Below are 13,796 nucleotides of genomic sequence, written 5' to 3'. Positions count from 1 at the left end.
AGAGCCTAAGTGATGAAGTTAAAATACTGAACTTGCAGATTTATACCTCGAGATGATTTTGCCTCCATCATGGGAAGGACACTTTAAATATTTGGTTAAATGGCTACTGTTTGTGGTGTTGTGCTGCATTATTTAATTTTGAACCTCACTGTGAGTCTCATCTCTCAAACCTCGTCAAACTCCATGAGGAGGAAGAATGAGAGCAAATGACAGATTCTTGCTGGTTTAAGATCTCAAAACTAGTTTTGGTACACCATTCTTGAGTAGGGAAGTCATACCCTTCAAATGTACCATAGTGTCTGAATGATGGCGGGCAGCACAGATTAAGAAGTGGGTCAGATTTTAAAGGCAGTTTTTCATCATGTTTTTAAGGAGAAGCATCATTTCGTTAACATAAAGGGCACAATGAATGCTTTTTTAAGGCAGCCAATCATATTAGTCAAGAAAATAAATGCTAGAAAGTTACTGTGCTGCAAAATCTTGCTGCTCCAGAACTCACACAGGTAACACTAGAATGCACTTGCTTTAAATTACATGGTATTTTGGATTGATTTCTGAATTGGCAGTAACATGCGCAAAGATTTTAAGAAGTTAGGCTTTGTCCCTTCCAACTGGTAAGCCTAACTGAAGTAGTGCCACAGAGCGGGGAGTAGTCAACACGAATTTTCTCCACAATATGCACTTTATGTGCTAATTTTATTTAAATATAAAAAAATGTCAATCTATCCGCAAGCATTATAGTGTGTATTTAGTAAACAGGAGAGGGAAGGAGTGGAAAATAACCACAAGAGGTAGGACCACTTTTTTTTAACCAAGACAGACTTAACATTTAGCCTTGTTTAGAAACAAAGTAAAACACCTTCAGCCATGACTCTGCTTCACCCTCTCAAGAAAATTATGTTATTATGTTTGCTTACTACCATACTTCCTGCTCTCCCCCCATTTGGGGCTGGAGAAGGAAGGAAGAAATATCAGCTCAAAAAAGGTAGGAGTACTACCTACTTGTTTTTTCTCTCCAAACCTTCAGTACATTGTATTCACATACAAGCTTCACTCAATCCCCCGCACTAATTGCAAGGAATTAGGATCAAATCAACTTTTATGCACTCTCTTGATTCCAGAGCTAGATCAACAAGCCAAGAATGCTGTGCTTCTTGCAAAATACAGTTAACTCTCCCCAGAAAACTTACATCACATGTAAAAATTGGTATAACTGAGCATCTAAGGCTACTTTTGGAGGCTGGATGTTCAGAGAAATTAGTAGCTCCCCAGTGGAAGTTGTAGGCTATACACAATCACATTCAGGCACTTTAATCTGTGACTTGGCTCCTGCACAAAGCTTCAATGAGAATACTTTCACACTGTGGTAACTAGAGGTGACCTTTACTCACTCTCAGGTATAAAAGAAGCAGAGGACAAAATATGACATTTAACTGAACTATTTAGTTTCAAACACTTCCCCACTTCACATACAGTTGATGTATAACTAAAAAGTTTCAGGAAACTCAAAAGCAGTAAAGGAAACAATAAAAAGGAAGAGAAAACCCTAACTGAACATTGCATCCCCAGATACCCTTCTCCCTCTAATTCGGCAGACAGGAGGATTTCTCCCCTTCCTCAATTATCACAGATAAAAGTAAAGTTTCCGGTATCAAATGAAGAAGCTGTGGGTTTAATGCCCTCCCCCTGCACACACTTCGGCTTAAAAACTCAGTGCCCAAATTATCTCCACGATTACTGAGGATATTAGCAGACCTAAAATGCTAGTGCCATACATGAAAACAACACTACACTGCAAACTGATTCTGGAGGTTTCAAAGGTAACAGACCAAATTAAATAACCCACAATCTTATCAAATGTAATAACAGGAAAAATTTATGTCCTGTCAACACAACTGATGGACTTTACATTGTTAATCAGTTATAACAGACCTCCATAAACATTACTGCTGCTAAACTCTCTGCAAAATATCACCAACATTACTCCTAATGACTAAGCCAACTAAGCTAACCCACCTTGCTTGATGAGACAAAATCATTAAGCTCCAGCTCTTGAAAAGTCTAGTCTGCCTAACAGACTTTGCATCTATAGACAACATGATTTTATTTCAGAAGTTTAAATCCCCTGCCCCATACCAAATGCATAATTAGGATACTGAAAGCAGGATAAAAACTGTTGCATTCTTAGAAGTCTGGACACCAAATTAAGTTTCAACTAGCGACTGGAGACAGCAAAGTCATGGTAGTCAAGTGAAAGCTCAAGTACAAACTAAAATTTGCTGTCTTGTGGCCACTCCTGAGAACCCGTAATTTGCATGGAAAGAGTGGAGAAGTAGGATAGATGAGATTTACAGATTTTGGTATTTTTTAGGGTATGTCTGCAATAACAAGCCACATTTTGGGGCACACAAGCATCTTCTCTACAGCAAAGTACTAAAAGTAAAGGTTTGAATAACAGGATATAAAGCCTAGAAAACACAGAGATGTTTCTGCAGTTATAAAGGAAGATTTTTGTGCAGGTCTGTGTGTGTGCATACATCTATATGCCACAGAAAAGCAAAGCACTCCAGTTCACCTTTGTAACCCCCGGGCAGAGACAGGAGTCCTTGACATTTTGCAGGATCTACACAAACAGCTGGACTTTTGACAGCAAGCACGGATGAAACAAGAGGAAAACATTTTACACGAGCTTTTCCTTGAGCTAACACCGAGCTGCACCCAAAACCTTTCAAGCCTCATGAAATGAAGGAGCAGGCATGCCCATCTTCCCGAAGGTAATGGAAATTAACCAGCAAGGCTCGGGCGTTAGGAAAGGGCGCGATTAAGACACCAGGGACCATACGCTGCCCCCTCGCTCGCCAGAGAAGAGGAGCCAAAGGCGATACCAAGCCCGCACTGCGGGGCCTGGCATCGACCCCCGACTCCCCAGGCTGGAAGAAGGTGACCCCAGCGCAGCCTCCGTGGGCGCTAAGGAGAGCCCCAGGCGACCGCCAGGCCCTTTCTCTCCTGGGTGCCCAGAGCACATTCAAACCACTCACAGAGGAGCTCAGAGAGGGAGCCGGCGCCATTTCGCAGCCACCTCCACCTGACGGAGCCCCCCGCCACAGCCGCCGCGGCGAAGGGGCGCATCCCGCCGTCACCCCGACCCAACCACCCCCTTCGGGAAGGGCCACGGGTTCAGGGAGCGGTCGCCGATTCGGCGGCGCGGCCCGGACGTGCCCCTCCCGGGGTGGGCAGCCCGGCGGTCCCGAGCTGTTTCCGGGCGCTACCCACCGGGGCTTTCCCCTCCGCTGCCGCCCTACCTCAGTGAGGCCGGCGGGCAGGGGCCGGGGTGGGGGTCGCAGGCGGCACCTCCTCTCCTCAGGCCCAGACAGAGCTTCACAAAGTCCTGTTAGCTGCGTTTGGCCGTTTCGTTTGATTAGTTGGTTATTTTCTTCCTCACATCCTGACGATGTAAGGAACCTCCAGACGAGGTTCCTTATTGGACAAATTCTGTAATTTATTATGAAGTCTCACTTGTCTGAATGTATTCCTATGGGAGTAGTGATAAATTTTGCACTAGTCCTTACAGTTGACTGTATTTTATTGCTTGGTTTGTTTTTTTTTAACGATCTAAACAGCATGTACAGTTATGCCATTTCTTCCTCAGTCCTCGGAAGTAAGAAGTTACTCCTTTAGGGCAGTGGGTGTACAACGTCAGTATTTATGCTTGTCGTGCAAAAGCGCTCTCGTTTTAGCACGTCTTGTTACTAACTGCGCTCATGCCACAGCTCAAAACTGTGGCTTGAACAAGCCTCTCGCTGAACCTCCGACAGCTTCTGCAGTACAGAAAACTGCAGTGTTGGAGATGAAAAGGCACAGTCGTACTTAGTGTATTTTAAATATCAAACTATAGTGATTTATATAAGTTAATCGTGCATTTTTAATACGGATGAAGATTGTACCTAGTTTATCCCTTCAGGGGATGAGTTCGAAAGGCAAATAGCTGCAAGAAAAGCTGAGGTCTGGTTTGCTGGGAAAGGTAGAGAAGCTTGGTAAGTAGAAGGGAGCTTGTTTTCCAGTCAGATTACTCCAGAGTGTCTTGAGATGCTTTACACTGGTGGTGCTAACCTTTTTTGCACCTGGATATTGTACAGACTTAATTAACGCGGTTTAAGATTATTTAAGATTTAAATGTACACAAAACCTGATGTGTACATGACATGAGCTAATTTCCACTCAGCATAATGGGTTCAGTTTAAATTGATTGCTTATCAATTCTCAAGTAATTCAATGTTAACATGCTGTAAACTGATTTGTGTGTGTCAGCATAGCAGTTGTGTGGGGTTAGTGGATTTCAGTTGATTGAACTTCCTTCTGTAGGTAAGGCTCTGTTTTCAGTCTTGGTCCTTTTTTTGGCCAAGCTTATGCTCCTTGAGTTATTTGGTGTTGGAAGACAGCAACATGTTTTGTGTCGAAAGTGATTTGTAATGAATATGTTGTAAAGCCATGTGTAAATGCTTTTGTGTGTCAGTTTATTTTAAATCTGTTCCCAGTATAATTAGTCTGAGATGGAGTTAAATCTGTGTAAGGCTGTTTGCACTGTCTTTTGTGCCATTTTAACTAAGATACCATAAAGTTTTGCCTTCTGTGAATGTGAGCTGATTTTTAAAATTAGTGAAACTTAACAACTCCACTATTTTCTTGTTACTTGTCTTAGATTTTATTTCTACTTGTTAAGCTTTAGTATTGTCAAGGAAAATATAAATGTATGAAAATAAATGAGTGATGCTTTTGTCATCCCATCTGTTTTTTAAAAGTCCTTTTCCTGGTGTTTTTTAGTTTCTAAAATACATTCTTTGCTTCTGGATGGAAACACTTCTGGTGGTGTAGGAAGTTTTGGTCCTTGGTAGTGTTCCTTATGCTGTCGTCACTGTAGGAATCTGTAAACATACAGTGTTTGAGTTCCCGCAACCTGGTCTTCCAAATCTTCTCTTCCAAATCTTCTTCCATCTTCTCTTTATCTTCAAGAAGTGTGGTATATTTGTTCTTTTTTTCTGCTTTATTAGTCTTAACACCTTTTCAAAGTTTTGAATATTTTCATTCCAAAAGGAATGCTGGTTTTCCTGTCAACTTTGCCGTCAGATTTCCTCCAGTTTGTTACTGTCTCATAATTTTCTTGCCACATTTGTGCTTTCTACTGACAATATTGTTTTTTTTTTGAGATCATAAGGTAATCATATGATGTAATTTTTTAATACTCTTTAGTGCTTCCCCCATGTTTCATTAGTATGTTTCTTTTGTGTAGTGCTTTAAGACAAAGTTGCATAAATAAAACATATGTGAAAAAGAAGTAACAGAAATTTAATGTACACATGGATTAAGCTCTCAGTTTAATCTTGAAACACGCTTTACAGCTTTCGCTCTAAAAAGCTATTGAATTGCTTGGAATTGGTGTAATTAAACAATACTTAATAGTCTAGATCATTTAATTTCCATTTTGAGGGGATTAAGTATTATTTTTCAAGACAACTAGTAGTTTTGAAGGGTAGAATGACAGAATTTTCTTTCTTTCTCTTGTTTTTAATAGATTTTAAAATAAATTATTTTCTCTTAACAGCTGCTGTATTCTTTAACTGTATTTTGGATGGAATTTTGGTTTTCTTCATTTCCACCTATAGAAACAGATGAATTTTTTTAGGTAAGTTTTTACACATAATTTTCAGTAATTTGTAAATTTATGTTTTTATTGTGTCCACATATAATGCAGTTTTTCTTTTATGCATTTACTTACAATTTTTAATACAAAAATGCGTCTTTTGTAGCTAAGTCTATGTGATAAATATGTTTAAAATGCTTAAGACTATGTGGAGTTGGAACTAGATGGTCTTTTAAGGTCTCTTCCAACCCAAACCATTTTATGATTCTATGTAAAAAAATAAATTAAAAAGGCCAGTTTCAGTCCTAAAAGTAATAGTAGAATTGGAATGGTTTCAGAGCCTCTTCTGGGTTATGATCCAGTGGAAGAATAATAAGGGATTTTTCAGAAATGAAAGAAAGCATTACAAAAAAATACTTAAATGGGATTAAGAGGATCAAAATCTATTTCTTAAAGTATGTGAGAAATCTTAAAAAGACTTTGAAAAACATAAAGACAGATATAAGCAAGAACAATTAAAATCTTAGTTTAGAAAATTAAAATAGACACATTTTCATTAGGAATTTGTGGTTTTTATACATTATTTTTTGTGTTCATAATGCTAATGTCCAAAGCTAATTTTTCACTGTTAATTTCTAAATTCAGAGTTATGTAATACTGCATAGACATTAAATGGTATGGTCAAACTGGCATAGCTAGAAATTCTGCTTATAACCCTGTTCTTTTCCTTTGGTTGGTTTTTTTTGCTGTGGTTCAGAAAACTTTCTTAAAGAGAAATTTTACCTTCTGTAGAACTAGTTTCATTTTATCCTATGGTTTCATTTTTACTTCTTAATAGTTGAATTTTTTTTTTATATAATTAGAGGTAATTAATCATTTGTTAATTGATTTATACAACCTTTAGTATATTTTTAATAGGTAGATAGGATGCCATAAAACATTCTGTCCTCATGTGCCTCCTATGAAGAGACACAAATTATATCCTGCAATGTGTGTTAATAATCTTTATGAACTCTTAATGAGTCAAATCTTAATAAAAATTGTGACCAGAAAGTTCTTTTTTATTTAATATTTCTAATTAAGTTAATCATACAAACAGCTACTGTATGTGTGACATAGCAATTAAGGCCTCCATTGCTGTCTGTGTGTAGATCTCAGGTGGTTGGTCTTACACTCGCATGCCTCCAGTGCCTGGAGTGCAGTTCAGGTATTGCAGGGCTTGATCACTGGCTAGGGATTGTGGTATAGCACAGCGGCTTGGTAATAGCAGCCCTGTTGTAGGCAAAGATTTAACATCATCCACCCTCCGTGAACTGTTTTGGGAGGATTTTCTTCTCACAGTTCTTAAAGTACAGGGTATAGAGAATCCCTGTTAAAAATCAAATGAAGCCAACCGAGATGTACATATATGCACACAAAGCCTTTGGTATGTTGGATGTAAATTCAGTTGATCACTGAATCAAAAAGAACAGAAAAACCGTGTTGCTGGTGCATGAGAAATAGTCTTGCTGGATTCTCTTTTACCTTAAGACACACATTTCTTGGTTGAACAGACACTTTGTGACAATGTGTATGAACTTTCTACTTGCTAATTGCAGTATGTGGAGGAGGTTGGTTGTGATTTGTAACTTCTGAGTGAATTAGGTACTTCTTCCCATGGTAGGTGAGCTGAGGAGTTAGAGGCTTTTGCAAACCACTGTGAGACAGGAAATGGAGAGACGGGAGAAGTAAAAACATCCTTTGAACATAGGAGAATGGCATGAGTACAGCAGAAAGTTCTTTTCTCTATTTGCTGTCTGCCTGTTATGCTAAGTGGGTTTCCAATTAGTTAACTATTTGAAACACTTTCATTAAAGTGCGTCTAATGAGATTTCTTTCCATGCAGACTATATAAAAGTAATAAAGCAATTGCCTTGGAAAATAGAACTTCCTAATTCAAATGCAACAAGAAGAATGTCAGGTTAGAGATATATGTAAAAAGAATGCCACATTGATCACAAGCAATGGTACATTTCCTTGGTTAATTGGATTTTTTGGAGTGTGATGAAATATTTGTATTGGTGTGGTGAGTTTCCAAGGCATATGCATCACATTGCTTCTTTTGAATGAATGTTGTACCAACCTGTTTTAGTATGTTCCTGCTCAGTAAAACTGGCATGTTAATGCATTAGCTGTGCGCATATGAGCAATGAAATTCTGCTTTTTATGAACATCTGAAATTATCTTGGTATTATGCAATAGCTTCATTCAGTTTCTTCTTGTTTTATAAAACAACATGAAAGTGTTGATGTGTTCTAAACCCAGTTAGAATAGGCAGGTTGATCTTCTAAAGAAGAGATAACCTGTGTAACAATTCTACAAAATTACAGAGCTGCCATTATCCAGAATGAGTTTTTCTCCCTTTTTCCCTCCAGTTATTCAATGGTGTTTTAAAGAAAATGTCACTAGAAATACCTGGGGAGGGAGAATGATGTCTTACAATGTTGACTTTTTAAAGTTAATTGTTTAAAAACTAACTCTTTGCAGAAGGAAAATACCTTTTTTTTTTTTATCTTAATGACATTCGTATGTGAAACATAACTTTTAGAACATGGATTTATCAGTAATAAGCTTAAGAGCCAGCTAAACAGCCTTTTTCTTGTGTGGAGGCTTGATTGCTGCTTCACAGATTTATTTTGGTATCTGGCCTACTTTTGGAAACCTTATTGAAATTGATTTTTATGCAGCAGTAGAGAGACTATGGATGGCTTTGGTGTTGCTTATAGTACTGTCCATATTCAGTGTTTCTACTGATCCTTGAGGAAATAAAGAAGAAATTATATTTATTCATTCTGCTCATGTGAACACGAGTACTCAATTTCTCCACATGCTTTTCTTTAGTCAGTTGCACACTGTAAAGCTAAATTGTCACCTTCTTTTAATGAAAGTGTGGGCCCATGATTCCAGCTGAGTCTGTTTGCCATACCAGTGCTACATAACTTCGAGTTTCCTGCAGCTCCAGAGCATACAATGTGTATTTTTATTGGTCTTTCAGTTCAGAATGTTGACAAGAGCTGTGTTGGAACCCATGAGAATGATTCTCAGTCTCATGCTGTAAGAAATCCAATGCTTAAAACTTCTGGGCATGTCATGGAGGCAGAGTTGCCTTATCCAGCTGGAATGGTGTTGAGGTATTACTTCATTTGAACTCATCATGGTAGTTGTATTGCCTGAAGCAGTGTTCTGAGCCATTTTGAGGGGAACCAGCAAGCTTCCTGTAGGAGAGAGCCAAGGAGTGGGTCTGTAAGTGCCTGGTATGAATGATAAGGGAACTGTGGCATGGAACAAAATCAGGAGTGTGACCACTTTTCTTTTTTTGTGGACACAAATGATAGAAAAGAAAGTAGCTGCCTCTTTGGATGAAAGAGGCTTCTCCAGGAAGTAATCAATGAAAGGGAATCAGGATTATAGTTAGTGTTTTTCTTGTTTGTTTCTAGAATGATACAGCTGTGCCTTTTTGTTAGGTTTAATTTGCAGTCTACCCTTACCTGTATTGAGTAACCATGGTAATGTACTAACACATGAATGGTGAAAAGGTTGGATCCTAATTGGGTACTTTGAGTCCTATTGAAAAGCTGTTACTCTGGCTATACAGTAGAATATATACTTTTTAATATGGGCAAAACCATGTATGTCTATTTCATGATAGGTAATCCCATTTATTTACAACAATGGGCAAGATACTGCTTTTCAAGTTGCCCACTGTCTGACTTAGAAGACTATAAAGTATTGCAATGAAATGGCCTTTTCCTTTTACGGCTGTCTGACAAACAAGGTCTAGCCTCAGTATATTAGTCAAGGGAGCTAGAAATACACCACAGTTAAATTATGGGTTTGTATCTCCAGGTGGTGCTTGAATTCATGGTTGAAGACTGTAGAAATTAATTTTGCTAAAGCAAGAAACAACAGGACATTAAGCTACTATGCCAGCTTTAGATGTACGCTTCAAAAATTTTTTGCTGCTCAGCATTATTCAGTAATCTTTAACTCAAATTGCAGGAAATATTTGAAATTCCATTCTAACAATATCCAACAGAGAATATTAAAGAAGCATTAAATTTCGAATGCCTGAGGGAAAATGTTCTCTTGCAACACTGTGGGCATTTGGATCTCACTGGTATATGCAGTGTTATAGTCTAATGTTATGCTTTAGTTGGTCTAAAATGAAAGCCCAATTTTAATTCTATCTCCAAAAACTTGGCATACTGCAGTGAAAAATAATTTATTTGAATGTTGTTTTTTAATACATTGCAACTAACTTTAAAGCTTCCTTATATAAGATTCCCACTATGGCTTTTTGTAATCTGACTCTTTCATTAAAACTTCAAATATACTTCCAAAGACTTATCTCACTGCTTTCATTGCTAATTTACAAGTTATGAGATCCCAAAGTTACCATGAAAGTTCTTCTCACGTTATGCAATTTTTCTCTTAATAAACCGAAACTTTAGATTATCTTTGTAAATATATAAAACACCAAACCAGAAGACAAATACACTCTTAAGAGGCAATATGCAAATAAAAAATGGGATTTAAAGACATATTTGCACAATTCTGCACTGGTTAATTTGGCAAACCCATTAGTGAACTTAAGTCAAAAAAGTGCCGATTAAACCTTTATGGTTTTATAGCCTATATATGCCATGTTTGATAGCAAAGCTATTTCAGAAGTGAGTCCCCAGCTTACCAGATGCTGGGGAAAGAGCAGAAGAGTATTTCTAGCAGATTTAGAAAATCTCTAGCATGGATATATTTCTTGCCATACAGTTAAGTATCTTGGTATGTGGCAGAACAAGGGCAAGTGGTATGTTATTGTTGGGAATTTAAGAGCTACAGTTTTTATAAAAATAGTAGGGTTCTTTTCCACCCGTAGCTTACTTTTGTGCTGTTTGCACTTTTGGCTGGTGTAGACAGAGTAGTGTCCAGGAAGATGTCGACGGTGTGATACTCGATACCTGCTTAGAGTTTCATGAGAAGCAGGCGTTTTAATAATAGTGGGCCAGTTGCCTGTGAAATTGGACCATTGTGACTTGCCTGACAAATGAGATTGGGTGGAAATGTGATTTAAAGACTTCAAAACTGCAGAGAGAATTCAGACTAACAGCATACTTCAGATGGTTTTAGATGCATAATAAATGCAATTTAATAAATGGTTTTGTCTTTCATCATGTGGATATCAGATCTATGAGTATAGGTATACATGTATTATCATGCAGACATTAACCCATTTGTACAATGTAGCCATGTGGGGCACAAATAAGTGAAAATTCATTAACCGTATCATTAGTTTAACTGCAGTGCTAGACTCAGTTCTTGCCAAATTAATCTCCCTGATTTCTGTAATGAAAGCTCGTGCAGTACCGCAGCCCTAGTGCAGTATCTGCTGCCCCTGGTGGCAACTCCATTGTAGTACTGGTGGACATCAGCTTGCCCGTTCGAGACCCCTTTTGGCCTCTGAATTACCACATACCTTTTAATGGGAGCTGAGGCCTACTGATGGTTGATAGGCTGTTTTTCCATCATAGCTGGTCTCAGGCAGTTGTACCCAAACTTCAGGCAAGTGGAGATGCTACCTTGTAGAAGATGCAGTTGTCATTATATAAAGTTGTCTGTTTGACTGCATCTCTTGGAAGGCAAGAGTATCCACATTGGGGTAATAACACCATTATTTAAGAAAATATAAAAAAAAAAAAAGTGTGTAATTTTTGGACAGAAATGACCAAACTCTAAAGAAATGTACCCTTAAAGAATATTCTGCAGTTTTGGAGGACACTTTGGTTTTGTAGATATTGAGCCTGTATTGCTTGAGAAATGGAAAGCTTGTAAAATGCGTAAGAAGTATATGTTGGAAGAATAAGTCTACATGGATGTCAAAATCAGTCTTATTAGATGGCTGTATTTCCAATTTTGTTGTCATAAAAAAATCTGTAATTACACTTCTTTGATAATTGTTATATTGTCTGTTCTTTAAATAGTAGTGCAAAGAAAAACAGAAGAAAATGTAAAGCTTGATGTGCTGTGGTACAAAGCACATCTTACCTGGTACTCTGTTTTACCTGGGCTGTGTATTTAAGTAGATTATTCCAAATCCATTGTTTTGATAGCTTTAATTCTGATAACTTGGCCAGATGCAGTGAATGTAATGCAGTGAGTTGCAGTGAGTTACCTACTGCTTATATTATAGAATCATAGAATGGTTTGGGTTGGAAAGGGCCTTAAGGCTCATCTAGTTCCCACCCCCTGCCACAGGCAGGGACGCCTTCCACTAGAGTAGGTTGCTTCAAGCCCTGTCCAACTGGCCTTGAACACTGCCAGGCAGCCACAGCTTCTCTGTGCAGCCTGTTCCACTCATGGTGGAATTCCCTCTCATAATAAGAAATTTCTTCCTTATGTCTAATCTAAATCTACAGTCTTTCAGATTAGAACTGTTGCCTTTTGTACTAGACACCCTCATGTAAAAAGTCTCTTTCTTATAATCTCCCTTGAAGTATTCAAAGGCTGCAATAGGGTCTCTCCAGGGCCTTCTCTTCTCCAGGATAAACCCCCAACTCTCTCAGGCTTTCTTAATAGGATAGCTGCTCCATTGCTCCAGTCTTTTTTGTGGCTCTTCTCTGGACCCACTGTAACAGGTCCACCTTTCTTGTGCTAGGAGAACCCAGAGCTGGATGCAGTACTACTGGTATGGTCTCACAAGAGTGGAGTAAAAGAGGAGAATCCCCTCCCTTGACCTTCTTTTTCATTATTCTTTTTATGCAGCCCAGGAAATGGTTGGCTTCTGGACTGCAAGCACACATTGCAGACTTATACCTGATTTTTCATCTGTCAGCATTCCCAAGTCCTTCTCTGCAGGGCTGCTCTCAATATGTACATCCTCCAATCTGCACTGCTTCTGATGATTGTTCCAACCCAGGTGCAGGGTTGGAACTGCACTTTGCCCTGTTGAATCTCATGATGTTGACACTGGCTTCCTTCTCAAGGCTGCCAAGGTCCCTCTGGATGGCATCGTGTCCCTTAGAAGTATCAACATCACCACTCAGCTTGGTGTCATCCACCGGCATGCTGAGGGTACATTCAATCCCACTATGTCATTAATAAAGATACTGAGCAGTACTGGTCCCAGAACAGAGACTTGAGGGATATCATTTGTTACTGATCTCCATTTGGATCTCCACTGAGTTGTTGTTCATGCAACTTTTTGGATGTGGCCATCCATCAAGTCCTTATCTTTACAATTCAGAGACAAAGGTGTTCTGTAGGACTGCGTGAAAGGCCTTAGAGAAGTCAAGGCAGATAACATCAGTTGCTCTTCCCGTGTCTACTACTGCAGTCATTCTATTGTAGAAGGCCAGTAGATTCACCAGACACAATTTGCCCTTTTCAAAGCCACATTGGCTGTCCCTATCACCTCCCTGTCATCCGTATGCCTTGACATAGCTTCCAGGAGGATCTGTGATCTTATGGGGCACAAGATGCGGCTGTCACACAATGCAGAATGGTGAATATCACCTCCTGTGATAGTCCATGTCATTACATGTGAGGAAGCAGACATGTTTTTTAAATATGAATAGTTTTTAGATATTGGAAGAGTTCCCTGGTAAATGTAATTAATACATTAAAATAGAAGCAAAATTCTTAATGATGTAATTTCAGTAAATGAGGTGCAGCTTGTGGCAGAGTTTATGTGAAAGCTCAGAATGTTCATTGAGTGCTGCTGGCAAAGTACCCTATCTGTTAGGAGGGCTGTGAAATTGATTAGTGTTTCAGCTGGCTGCAAAGGTCTCTTTACATGGAATTCAGGGTAAGATTGGTACTGCAAAACTTATGACACAGTGTCATTCTTGCGTTAAAATACAAAATTCAGGCAGATAATGCAACAGTGGCATTGGTGGCAGTTTCATTTGAGTAAGTATTAGGTAGTAAGCAGATCTTACTCCTCAGGGAACTATTTGATTTTAGAATAACTTGATTACATTACATTTCATTAAAGGGCAAATTAAATATTTAGATTCCTTAAAGACTTAGCTAGACTTGGCACCTGTCAATGCTAATGTTTAACTTTATCACTTCTCTTCTTTTGCTAAAAGGTTTTTTGTGTTGTTTTCTTTTGTGTGTAGAATTT

The 13,796-nt window shown here is 38.6% G+C and overlaps 1 protein-coding gene across 3 annotated transcripts in view; it reads left to right on the top strand.

The window, feature by feature from the left end:
* Positions 1–3,366: 3,366 nt before the first annotated feature.
* The window catches only part of WDPCP (WD repeat containing planar cell polarity effector), a 158,192-nt gene continuing 147,762 nt past the window's right edge, over positions 3,367–13,796 (top strand). The window contains exons 1-2 of one of the 3 annotated variants that reach the window (XR_008974053.1): positions 3,367–3,390; positions 5,600–5,680. The gene's annotated coding sequence lies outside the window, so the exon portion shown is untranslated. Of the gene's footprint in view, positions 3,391–3,794; positions 4,035–5,599; positions 5,681–13,796 lie in introns of those variants that run through there. The other 2 variants (XM_057423340.1, XM_057423338.1) reach the window with 2 other exon arrangements.

Source organism: Pezoporus wallicus, unplaced genomic scaffold, assembly GCF_028554395.1.
Source record: "Pezoporus wallicus isolate ANWC-B61680 ecotype Strahan unplaced genomic scaffold, APGP_CSIRO_Pwel_v1 contig_4191, whole genome shotgun sequence".
NCBI classification, from domain to species: Eukaryota; Metazoa; Chordata; class Aves; order Psittaciformes; family Psittacidae; genus Pezoporus; species Pezoporus wallicus.
Note: the sequence above shows the minus strand (reverse complement) of the source record. Positions and strands in the feature narration are given on the sequence as shown.